The sequence below is a fragment of the Engystomops pustulosus genome, chromosome 3 (genome assembly GCF_040894005.1).
Source record: "Engystomops pustulosus chromosome 3, aEngPut4.maternal, whole genome shotgun sequence".
Lineage (NCBI taxonomy): Eukaryota > Metazoa > Chordata > Amphibia > Anura > Leptodactylidae > Engystomops > Engystomops pustulosus.
The window spans coordinates 22,876,391-22,890,480 of record NC_092413.1 but is presented as its reverse complement, the minus strand read 5'-3'; the positions used below and the strand labels follow the sequence as shown (position 1 = coordinate 22,890,480).

Below are 14,090 nucleotides of genomic sequence, written 5' to 3'. Positions count from 1 at the left end.
GTGTTATCTATATAGAGGTCATTGTACAGGGAGGGGGAGGAGATAAGCTGTGACATCATATATTGTCAGTAGTGATGTAATGATGGGTCAGTGTTATCTATATAGAGGTCATTGTACAGGAAGGGGGAGGAGATAAGCTGTGACATCATCTATTGTCAGTAGTGATGTAATGATGGGTCAGTGTTATCTATATAGAGGTCATTGTACAGGAAGGGGGAGGAGATAAGCTGTGACATCATCTATTGTCAGTAATGATGTAATGATGGGTCAGTGTTATCTATATAGAAGTCATTGTACAGGGAGGGGGAGGGGATAAGCTGTGACATCTATTGTCAGTAGTGATGTAATGATGGGTCAGTGTTATCTATATAGAGGTCATTGTACAGGGGGGGGGAGGGGATAAGCTGTGACATCATCTATTGTCAGTAGTGATGTAATGATGGGTCAGTTGTCATTTTTATGGCAACACTTTCCCTTTAAAGAGTATCTGCCACCTATCCTGGAAAATGTTAGAATATAGCAATTCTGGAACAATACAATGAAAAACTTCTGCATTGTGCCATTCCTAAGTTATTCCAACTACAAAATTTGAATAAACCCATAGTTGGGTTTTACCCTTTTCTTTGGCTTAGTTGCCTCCTACTCTTGTCGTACCTTGTATAGCCCTGGCCTAAGACTTTGAAAGCTGATAATATTTCTAGAAATTGTTTTAGCAATTTTTCCACCTCCTTGATTTTTTTAATGACAGATCAGATTTAAAAATATAAAATACAAAAAAACTAAAAATGCGGTCTGAGATGATGTGGTCGGATTCCGAACGATTTTATTTTTAAATCGGTGACAACACTACTAAAAACTTTCAGTTATTGCCCTCCAAAAAAAAGTACCCTAATGAAAAAAGGAACAAAATTTGGTCTTACAAAGGAAAACATAAAAATGTAAATTTTTGAATCTTCATTACCCTATTACAAATCACCAGCTATAAAATGAATAGATATACAGGCAGTCCCCGGGTTACATACAAGATGGGGTCTGCAGGTTTGTTCTTAAGTTGAGTTTGTATGTAAGTCGGAACTGTATATTTTATCATTGTAATCCCAGCCAGAACTTTTTTGGTCTCTGTGACAATTGGATTTTATAAATGTTGAGTTGTCATAAAAACCAATATTAACACTAAAGCTTCATTACAGACACCTGTGATAACTGTTACAGCTGATCAATGTAGCCTAGGACTAAAGTACAAGAAATTACCAATATCCAGAGGTCCGTTTGTAACTATGGGTCGTATGTAAGTCGAGTGTTCTTAAGTAGGGGACCGCCTGTATATCAATATACAGGCAGGGTTACGTACAAGATAGGGTCCTTGGGTTTGTACTTAAGTTGAATTTGTATGTAAGTCGAAACTGTATATTTTATAAGTGTAACTCCAGACAAAATTTAATTTTTGTCCCAGTGTTGACAAGTGTATTTTCAAAATTTTTTGCTGTAATGGTACCAAGGATTATCAATAAAGCTTCATTACAGACACTTTACAGCTGATCATTGCAGTCTGGGACTATAGTAAAGGATTCAGAGAGCTTCACCAGAGGTCACAGTGAGCAGAGGGGTCCGTCTGTAACTAGGGGTCGCCTGTAAGTCGGATGTCCTTAAGTAGAAGACCGCCTGTATATAACAATGTGGTGAGAGTAAGAGTTAGAGACGACGTGGAATAACTGAACCCCCATCATCTCTGTATGTAATGAGGTCACATATTATTCTGGGAGTCATTTTTGCAGATGTTGAATTAAACAGTAAAAACTAAATAATCAGTAACTGAGGAGAAGCTCCTATTTTAATCTCTTCGTTCAGATATCGTATTTCCTTTTCTTTCCAGGGCCGCAGTGTCTGAGCGATAGAAATGAACTCACCCTTTCATAAACATCCACGACTTCAGCGGGAAGGAAATTGTAGCCTGATTTTATTTAACTTCATGATCTCTTACGGCCAAATTATAAGAGTAGGAAAAATCCTATTACCTAAAATTGCATGGAAAAAAAAAAGTCGCCTATTAGTCATGTTTTCATTCGATTTTGAACGTTTTGGATATTGGACATATTTTGGAAATATTCCAGAAAAGTCATTATTTGATTATTTTTTTTTTTCAATTTAAATTTCTGTTTTATTGTATTTTGCCTGAAGGATAAAGGCGTCGGGAGTAAGAAATTTATGAAGAAATAAATTGAAATTTACTTAATTATGTTTGGAATCGTTTCGGAATTTGAATGTGTACAAATATTGTTCTGATTAAAATGTGATATAGTGCAAATTTTAATTCGAATGAAATGTTTTTTTTTAAAAATATTAAATCTGGTTGTTTTGTATGGTTTGAGTTACACACAGCAACGGGAATTTACTTTCTCAGCTTGTAAATTTTATGTAATTTTGGTTAACACTGTAATTATCACGTTACTAAAGCCTATTGTGTATAAAGACCATATTTCTAAAATTTCTTTAAAAAATTATATTACAGGCGATCCCCTACTTGAGAACACCTGACTTACAGATGACCCCAAGTTACAAACGGACCTACTGTATTTTAGCCCTAAGCTACAATAATCAGCTATAAGGCTACATTCACACTGCTGTTGCCCGCCCGTACCGTACCGTAGCGGGCAACGGCAGTGCACGGGGAGAGGAGGAGGAGGTGAGCGCAGCTCACCTCCGCCCCTCTCCATAGGAAGTAATGGGACAGGTCCTATCTTTTTACGGGTAACGAGTGGTACGGTGCCGCACATGTGGTGCTCCGTACCGCTCCCGCAGGGTGCCGTGCGCCCATTGACGTGTATGGAGGACGTATATCGGCCGTATATACGTTGGCCATATATACGTCCTCCATACGTTAGTGTGAATGTAGCCTTACAGTTATTACATGTGTCTGTAATGAAGCTTTATTGTTACTCCTGGTTCTTACGACAATCCAACATTTTTAAAATCCATTTGTCACAGAGACCAAAAAAAATTTGTCTGGGGCTACAATTATAAAATAGACCGTTTCGACTTACATACAAATTTAACTTAAGAACAAACCTACAGAACCTATCCTGTACGTAACCCGGGGACTGCCTGTATAGGAATTGTGTTCTCGAGATGTCAAGTGTTAACATTTTACATTCTCTCGTTTTATAGTTCATTCCTTTTATACTAAAACTGCATGAGGTCATCCTATGCGACTTCTATCACAGTTGTCACTAAGCATTTACATCCAATTTATTTTATGTGGAAATACATGGAATTATTGACCCACTGAGTGAGGTCAGTGTGGTACGACTTGCCAAAAATTCCCACTAATAGGGCAACACTTACCAAGTCATGTAGTCCTTGAGACACAAGTCCAAAATTAGCCTTTGGTGATTGGGCTGTTGCTATTCACTAATAAGTCGTAACATCTGTCATCCTCAGTACGTAAAGTATGGCCAAGGATGTCAAGAATTGTGTCACTGTAGGTCACTCCGACACTGATAGTGTGAAGAATAGTTTATATTTTTTGGCTACCTTATTTGGTTTTGCACCACACCCATCATTCTCCTGCAGCTATGCACTGGTTCTTCAGTAATTAACCCACAGTTGTTGAGAGTATTCCTCTCCAACCTCCTTCCAGACCGGGACCATGATACTGTTATAAGCTCTAACTGGTCAGTACTCTGTGCTAAACCTGTTATCTTGGTATCCTGTTTTCTCTGTACTCAGTGTTCTAGTATTTTGATCCACTGCCTATGTTCTGACTATTCTTCTGCTTTGTGATTTTGTACTGTTTGCCCTCTTGGTTTTGACACAGTTATGACAATTCTTCTGTGTTTGTAATGTCTTCGTCTCCATGATTTGCATTTTGCTCCAGTAAAGGAACATTGACTAGTTGTCCCTTACCGCCTAGGACAGTGGTAGCAACCCAGGGTTTGCCCCAGCTCAGAGTGTGCCTGACAAGACTCAAGGCTCCCTCCTGCATGTGCATTCAATGGGCATTAAGTTGAGGAGACTCAGTTGAGCCACCAAAGAAACCGGTGCTGTCTGCTTTGTGGTACATTATTTCTCAGCTGATGATATCAGTGGGAGTGGCCATACCAATGTAATGTAGATGACTTATCCCAAAAAGAGTTGATGAATATTTTATCCATTAAAGAAAAAACTTCAAATCAATTTTTCCAGGATAACACATTTTGGGAACAACCTGGTCCCTTCTTTCGTTATTTTACCATGGCTTTAAGCAAAATTGTTACTTTAATTGTGTTATACCTCATGTACCTTGACCCTTTACAAGTTAAAAATAGAATGGGGCAATATTTTTCCTGTATATTTGTCTGTTTTTGAAATGGGAATACCTCTATAACATTATCCTATGGTCATACCTCGTTGACGTTCATCCTCGTTGACGTTCATCCTCTTTGGACCGTCCGAATCGGGGATCGCAGCAGGACCGGGTAAGTAAATTTGCCCCATTGTCTAGAACATAAGAAAGCTGCCCCCATATTTTATTGCATGATCATAATTAATTTTTTAACCATAATTTTTTTTTTTCCATTTCAAGTTATATGTTTAAAAGTATCGTAAAATTTACTACCATCCCAAATGCTCTCTACTAGGCAAGCAGCATGGAGCACTCTCCCGGGTGGCACACACTAATGTATGCCATAAATGAGGCGGCCCCTGTTTTCTTTGGCAATCAGATGCAGCCCCTATAGCTAGATCCCACGCACTATAAAATTTCTCCTCGGCCACATTTGGCATCATAAACACCTGTGACAGCACCAGGAAGTGATATATCTCCAACATAGGGACCGGTAGCAACTAATAAGATGCTCCAATGACCAGGACTGACCCACAGTATGGCGTAAAGCTACCATATACAGTAGAGTGATATATATATCAGCATAGTAAACTTTTTACCTAATTATACCTCCCCCCCCACACACACACACGTTTCTATAATGGAGCGCAGTTAAATTTCTCTTGACAAGAGTTTTTCTTCGAATGAAACAAACCATTTCACACCTGCCAAAGAGGGGGGAAAAATCCATCCGTTTCCTGAAATCTTTCAGCTTTGCCCAGTGAGATTTCATTTTCCTTCGTGGAGGATATCCTGTAATAAAAATCTGACATAAATAATCTATATTTCTTGGAAACCATAGAGTTAACTGTTTCATTACCAAAGGGAGCCCTACATACACTTTGACTTTTTTTTGTGGATAGTTAAGTTTTCTCTTAATTAGGCATTGACTACTTTTGGTTAGTGTACCTCTTGGTCAGAGATTATTGACTACTAGACATGTGTGTAAACTCAAAGTCCTTTTGCCCAGTTAACAGAAGGAATGGCTTGGATTGACTGGAAGGACAGACAAGACTAGTGAGCTGAAAGGCTAAAGCCCCTTCCCTACCTAATTTTCCAGCATACCCTAAGTGGCATTTGAAAACTGGTCGATGATCCCTTCTTGTGCCGAAGTGCAAGCACAGATATGACCCATATCTCGGATCGCAGACGCATCCTTGTGCCCCTCAATGCCAGCAGCACCTGTCCTCGCTCCAGCAGTGGTCCCCGCGCTCCGGCATGCACTTCCCAGCCTCCTAGGGAGCGCACGCCGGCTCTCTAAGATTTAAAGGGCCATCACACCGATGATTGCTGCTGGCCGGCTGCCTTACTTGTTAAATATCCGGCCCCTTCCTGTGTCCCCTGCCGGATATTTGCACTCAATGCCTTAGATAAAGCTTCCCTGTGGTTTATCCAGCGTTATTGTGATTCCTGTTGTGACCTTCTGCTTTGCTACCTACTCTGCCTGCCCTGACCTCCTGCCTGTCCCCGACTATGTTTCTGCTCTCCGACTCTGTACTTCGCCTTGGCAACCACCGCGAACAAAGTCGCGCCTGGGGAGTCACCTGGTGGTATCCCGCTGTAGCAAGTCCAACCCACTTTGCGGTGGGCTCTGGTAAAATCCGGGTGCCATTTAGATTCCGCTCCCAGGTGTTGGCTTACGTCATTGTTCCCGGTGGTACAGTGGGTCCACTACCCCTGAATCCTGACAACAGAGACAAAGACCAGCCAATAAAAACATAGGCTAAAGCCACTCTACCTAATTGTCCAACCTTCTATAAGCGGCAATTGAAAACTGGTCGACATTCCCTTCCTGTAACTAAATGCAAGCAAAGAGACAAAGACCAGACAATACAAACATAGAAGAGTAGTCGATATATATGGGTCAATATAGAATAAATAGGTAAAACATATGGTCCGAAAAGAGGGTCATGGAATACAGAAGTCAAGATAAACGCTAGCTAGCTCCAAATAAGACTTACAGCACAGGTGAAATGACAGGCAAACTTTTATAAGAGCCCTGGTCCAAAATGTGATTGAGCCAATTCCCTGACATCCAGACAAAGCAGAAATGTGAGTAGAGGAAGATTCTGTTCATCTCAGCTAACATAACTGTTTACAACCCAGATAAAAGTCAACAGGAGACAGATGTGTTGTAGAAATCAGTAAAGAATCTGGCCTCCTCAGTTGTACTTTACAGACCAAGTCTTTTGCCTGGCCTCCCCTTTACCTGTATGGAGAGCTGCCAACTATACCATAATTATTGATTGATATAGGAACATGGTGGCCCCGTTGGAGAAAAGACCAGATCCTGTACCGGGGTGAAAACCAACAGGGTCACTTAGGCAACGCTCTTGTAGGTATCCTAAAACCATTAGCTGGTACAATGTCCACAACCCACCACTTGCTACTCTCGTGGAGTGTAAAATTCACTTCCTAGTCAAATGTTTGGATATGAAAGACTTTTAAAAAAAAAAATTTTACCATTATAAGTGAGAAATGTATTATTTGTTATGGCGTCAAAATCAGCCTCATTTTGTTCCCCCGTAGCATGAACTAAACCTATGGTATTATTACCATAGGAAGATGAATATAGGGTAAGAATTGTATAACGTAATTTAGAACAAACCTAAACAAGACTTGATGGATTGTGACCCCCTGACCCCGGAGTGATAGCCATTCCGCAATGTTGTCATTATCTAACAGGAGCTCCGAAATGTCCCATAATTCCTAGGTAAATGGACTCATCCATATTATAAACACCATGGGAAGATGAACTCCAAGGTTTACGTTGAGGATATGGAATTGTACATCTTTATCCATCAGCCCGGCTTTTAAAACGTTACCCACACGTATGGAACTATTACTAAGTCCTAACAGCTGAGAAGCCTCCTGAGCTTTTAGCACTAAGTTAAAGGTGTGTAAATGCATCCATCACGAAACGTGTCATCCAGAGCTTCAGCCTCAATCCACCCAGAAAGATAGGCTTCCCCGGGATAAAATGCTTGGATTAGGACAGGAAACTCATTCCCAGTAAATAGCACTAACATCAGGATTGTGTGGGTTATACGTAGGGTTCATCAATGTATAATGGGTAACCTATGGGACTTGGATGACATGTTACTGAATATATGGATTATGACAAAGAGAAATATGAAGTAGACCTCATGAGATGGACATGTTTAAAACCATAGATCTTTTTACTTGATAATGGATTATATTGGCAGAAAATTCTTGCATTACTTAATGTTGGGCAAAGGCACACATTTTTTGGAATTGACTGATTATCCTGTATATGGTGGTATGTATGTATAGTGGCATGTATGGTGGCATTTATGGAGGTAATTATGGTATGTATGGTGGTGTAAAGGGGGCATGTATGTATGTATGGTATGTATGGTGGTATGTATGTATGTATGGTGGCATGTATAAAGGTAAGATGACATGTATGTATGGTGTACGTATGTATGGAATTTATAGTGGCATGTATGTATAGTGGTATGTATGGTGATACGTATGGTGGCATGTATATATATGTGTATGTATGGTGGTATGCATGGTGGAATGTATGTATGGTGGTATATATGTATGTATGGTTGTATGTATGTATGGTGGTATGTATATATGCTATGTTTGGTGGTATGTATGTATGTTGGTATGTATGGTGGCATGTATGTATGGTGGTATGTATGTATGTATGGTGGCATGTATGTATGTATGTATGTATAGTAATATGTATGTATGTATGTATAGTAATATGTCTGTGTGGTGGCATGTATGTATGTATAGTAATATGTATGTATGTATGTATGTATGGTGGTATGTAGGTATGGTGGCATGTATGTATGTATAGTAATATGTATGTATGTATGGTGGCATGTATAAAGGTAAGATGACATGTATGTATGGTGAACGTATGTATGGAATTTATGGTGGCATGTATGTATAGTGGTATGTATGGTGATACATATGGTGGCATGTATTTATATGTCTATGTATGGTGGTATGCATGGTGGTATGGTGGCATGTATGTATGTATAGTATGTATGGTGGCATGTATGTATGGTATGTTTGGTGGTATATATGTATGGTGGCATGTATGTATGTATGGTGGTATGTATGTATGGTATGTTTGGTGGTATGTATGGGGGAATGTATTTATGTATGGTATGTATGGTGGCATGTATGTGTGGTATTTTTGGTGGTATATATGTATGGTGGCATGTATGTATGTATGGCTGTATGTATGTATGTATGGTGGCATGTATGCATGGTATGTTTGGTGGCATGTATGTATGGTATGTATGGTGGTACATATGTATGTATGGTGGTATGTATGGTGGTATGTGTGTATGTATGGTGGTATGTGTGTATGTATGGTGGCATGTATGTATGGTATGTTTGGGGGTATGTATGTATGGTGGTATGTATGTATGGTATGTTTGGGGGTATGTATGTATGGTGGCATGTATGGTATGGCAGTTTAGTATCTGAGCTTTTGGGGAAATCATTTTTGGACTGTTTAGTTTTGTCCCTTGAAATCAGTCCTACAATTATAGATTATCGATGAAAGTCCCATCTCTAAAACTACTACAACTATTTCTAGGACAATTCTGAAGAACCCTTGTCTCATGGTAGAAGTGAATAGAGATTACACCTAATGTAAATTGGTCTCCCTATCTACTTCTACTGGAGTTCCAAAAACACTGAGCATACTTACACGTAAAGTTTTTGGAACTCGCCTTAAAAAATTGTCGCAAGTGGTCACCTTTCTTTTCACATGGACCAAGAGGTTCACTCATCCTGATTTTTTAGAGTGTGTTCCCTTAAAACCAGAGTAGCTCTACTTAATAAAGTTAAAGAATTTTGTAGCCGTTACCTGTGGATGAAACAGGTTTCTGTATCCCAGTGGTCTTCCGGGGTCCTGCCAGCCATCCTTCCGAGGTCCTGCCAGCCGTCCTTCCCAGGTCCTGCTAGCCATCCTTCCGAAGTCCTGCCAGCAGTCCTTCCGAAGTCCTGCCAGCAGTCCTTCCGAAGTCCTGCCTTCCCGTGGTCCTGCCTTCCCGTGGTCCTCTACCTTGGCTGCCACCGTGGGCCTAGTCGCACCTGGAGCAACCTGCTGACTCCCCGCCGCAGCAAGACCATCCCGCTTTGCGGCGGGCACTGGCAAAGACCAGGAGTCCACTTAGACTCTGCTCCGCGGTGGTCCAGGGAGTCCACAGACTTTAGCCCCAGAGACTCTTCCCACACCCCAGTGCGTGACAAGAGACACATCTATAGAAGGACAACAAGCAGAGATCTAGAAAACTGTGAGGAATTGATACAGAAAGTATAGTGGGAAATTACACAACTTTTTCTTACACAAACCATACTAAATATTTTCCATGAACGGGTGAAGGGATTGAAAATCAAAAAACACCAAATCCATCAACAGCACAGCACCTTTTACAAGGGGTATTCCATTCACCCTTTTGTACTTTGTACCACCAGGATGAAGGATTGTAAACCAAGCAAACTGACATACTAGTGTGTGCCCCCTGTGGCAGGACTTGGGGCTTGAGTCTGAGGGGCTGTAGTCTATTATTGACATCCATTGAATCTGGAGCCCCTCGGGCGCATTTACATAATTTTTCAATCCTTTTTTCCATAAAAACAAGGGCTTACGAAGACAACCGTCCTGGCATGGGAGGCACACACCACTATGTCAGCGTGCTTGGTTTACAAACCTTAATCCTGGTGGTAGATTTCCTTTCATTCAATGACCACAAGTGAGACGGTCTTTGAAGCTGCTCTGTGTTTGAGGCTTAGTGTGGCACGTGGTCTCCATAACAGACTACAGGCAGTCCCCGGGTTACGTACACAGGATCTGTAGGTTTGTTCTTAAGTTGAGTTTGTATGTAAGTCGGAACTGTATATTTTATAATTGTAGATCCAGTTAAAAAATTTTTTGGTCTCTGTGACAATTGTATTTTAAAAATGTTGGATTGTCATAAGAACCAGGATTAACACTAAAGCTTCACCTGTGATAACTGTTATAGATGTTTATTGAAGGCTAAAGTACAGTAAATTACCAACATCCAGAGGTCCGTTTGTAACTAGGGGTCGTCTCTAAGTCGGGTGTTCTTAAGTAGGGGACCGCCTGTACTTAATAATTGGTTTTCAGGCCTGCATGGATACATTCACCATACACTGGACCTTTAAGAGGACCCGTCAGGTTCTAGCTAATGAAATCCTATGTGCAGGTGCATCGTGAGGACATGTGCTGAGTTAATTGCCGGTGTTCTGACCGGCCCGATAGCATCTTTCTCTCTACGGTGGCCAATCTCTCCTTCTGCTCCGGAGTCAGGGTGGCTGGGATTACTCATCACATCGCTGATCCTTCCTCTATCAGGTTTCCTTTTCTGCTCTGGCCCCTCATCTCCCTGGGGGCTTGATGTCATTCATATCTTTGTAGTCAGCTTTTATCTGCTTCACTTCTCCTTGTAAGGGTGAAGCGATAGCCAGGGAGCGCTCCGCTGCGCTGTCAAACACTTAATCCAACCGACCCGAACATCCGATTATTACAACAATCCCCCTGTGTGGGTTATATACATACCCTGCGCTTATATAACGTGACCCTTACCTGCCTACTACACCTCTACACCGGGAAAAGGAAAGTAATAATTACATGTTATGATTATACAGGTCGTCCCCTACTTAAGGACACCCGACTTACAGACGACCCCTAGTTACAGACGGACCTCTGTGACCTCTGGTGAAGCTCTCTGGATGTTACTATAGTCCCAGGCTGCAATGATCAGTGTAAGGTGTCTGTAATGAAGCTTTATTTATAATCCTTGGTCCCATTACAGCAAAAAATGTTGAAACTCCAATTGTCACTGGGGAAAAAAAAAAATGTGTCTGGATCTACAATTATACAATATACAGTTTTGACTTAAATACAAATTCAACTTAAGAACAAACCTATGGACCCTATAGTGTATGTTACATTTTTAAATAGAAATTTAGAAATAACCTTTAAGTTCTGAATTAAAGGGGTCCTCCACTTTGGACATTTGGGAGGTGACACAAAGCAGATTGTAAAAACAGTGGTGTAGCTAGGAGAGGCCCCATAGAAAACTTCTTTCCCTTTTAAAATGTGTATATTTGTGCACTCAAACATGTTTATAACATCACAAGTTATATACACATACATAGAGCTCTACACTAATACACAAACATTTATACACACATGCGCTCATATATACATTCATCCATGTTATTACACATACAGTATGGATGTGTGTATCGCTGTATGTAAGTATATATGGGCAGTTAAGTGACTCAGTGGTTAGCACTACAGCCTTGTAGCGCTGGGGTCCTAGGTTCAAGTCCCACCCAGTTCAAGAGTTAAGAGTTTGTATATTCTCTCCGTGTTTGAGTGGGTTTCCGCCGGGTCCTCCGGTTTCCTCCCACACTCCAAAACATACTGGTAGGTAGATTAGATTGTGAGCCCCATTGGGGACAGGGACTGATCTGGCAAGTTCTGTGCAGCGCTGCGTAATCTGTGTGCGCTGTATAAATAAAGGAATTATTATTAGGTATATTTGATGTGTATATGCTTTATGTATGGACAACAGCTTTATAGAGGACTGGTGACTTTTATTGATGACTGGTTATCTAATATGGTGTAAAAGTTTAACAGCGTAAAATTAATTTAAAAAGTCCCAAGGTGCACTGAATTAAAAAAAATTAAATTAAAAAAAATTGCAGTTTTTTTTAGCAGAGCTACAGGAGGACACAACACAAGGTCTGATGGCTTTCCTTCAGAAGTGGAATCCAGCAGCCTGCAATGTAGGAGAACACACGTCGGCTCAGAATTTTAAATTATAACCAATTACGAAAATGATCTTTGTAACAAAGTAATTAAAACCTATAAAAATGATATAATAAATATTTCTTTTTACTAGAACATTGTAAAACATATGATGAATTGTATTCTGTCCCGGATAGAGCAGCCTGCAATGTACAAGAAGACTGACTGGCTGGAGAAGACAAAGGCTCCATCATTTTTTATGAAAAACAATTACAAAAATGATGTAATGGGGCAATTCTACAATAAAATTGATGCAAAGTCTTGTTTTGTTTTACATTTGACATTAATAGATAGACCATAGATATAAGGAAGAATAATATGCTCTTTAACATTGTACATTTACAATTACAGTATTTTTCGCACTATAAGATGCTCTGTACTAAGATGCACCCAAGAATTAGTCTCCCAAAAAAGGAAAAATATATTTTACATCAATTATGATAGCCCTGTTGGTCACACAACAGCACAGCATACACAGCTCTGTAAAAACATCCATACATGTAAACACACAGCCCTGCTACATCCATTCATTCACACACTGCTCTGCTATACACCCACATGAACAGAAACAAGAATTCACTCATCACTGCTATACACACACATATAGAAACACATTGGCCACTGCTATACACACTGGGCTCTGCTACAGTATACACACTGGGCACTGCTATGCACACTGGGCCCTGCTATACTCACTGCGCTCTGCTATACTCACTGGGCACTGCTATGCACACTGGGCACTGCTATGCACACGCACACACATAGGAAGACTGACTGGGCAATGCTATACAAGGAAACACACACCTCTTCTTCTTACCCTGTCCCAGCCCTCAGCTTCTTCTCTTCTGCATCCCTGGCAGCATGAGGACCTGTAGTGATGTATCAAGCACTTCTGACATCACTCCAGGTCCTTTAACAGTCAGGACATGGCTAGGAGAGGAAGAGGGCTGTGTATAGGCTCTGCTCTCTGGGAGATTGTGTGAAGTGCTATGTCAGCACCTCGCCCAATCTCCATTACAGTCAGGAGGGTCTGACAGCGCAGGATCCTTCTGACCTCCAGACTATAAGACAAGCTAAAAAGTGTGTCTTATAGTCCATAAATCCAGTGCATGGCTTTTATGCCAAGGCGTTTCACGTGTTGATCATCCACTTGATCTCATCAATCCTAACCCTAAAATTAGTATTTTACCACCGGAGTAATTTGTTTATCACTAGGCCGGAGATTCTAGCAGTTCCATCAATTTGTCTGGTATTTTTCAGTAACCACCAGAAGTCTGAGAAATTGCACATTATGAAGAGTTTACAAAGTATCTCAGGCCACATTGTTAAGTGATTGTGACAGCTACGGAAGGAAAGTTTGAGCTAGAGCATGCTACATGATTTTCTTCATTTACTGGTGGTGACCCACACTGGAAGGGAGCCCAAAAATTCCAAGAACATCCCATAGGACATGTTTCCTTGGCTGCAGATAGGATGTAAATCACAACTTGGAGACACTTGTCCGTAGACAGGAAAACAAAAGAAACTCAGAAGAGGCAACAGGTGGGGTGACAGCTGCCCACAAACATGTGAGGTGGAAACTGAGCTCCTTCAACGACAACTTGCACATTTGTGTCATGGATATTATGACATGTGCTGGAGCTCACGTCTGTAATCCATCTCAGCTTATTCACTTCATACAGGAGAAACATTATCTAATAGAATAAGCAAACATGACATGCACAGATTCAAGATTTATTAACGGGAGGATTAAAGAGAAATCTACCGATTATGGAGAATGATAGTGTTATGTCCGAACTCCTCAATCAGATACCGTGTTATATCTATAGAGGAGAATCGGGAAAATTTAAAGGAAAATCTACCACCAGGATGAAGGATTATAAACCAAGCACACTG

General features: G+C 40.7%; 1 pseudogene; it reads right to left on the bottom strand.

The window, feature by feature from the left end:
* Nucleotides 1-6,098: 6,098 nt before the first annotated feature.
* LOC140122840 (uncharacterized) lies at nt 6,099-8,725 on the bottom strand (annotated as a pseudogene).
* Nucleotides 8,726-14,090: the final 5,365 nt, after the last annotated feature.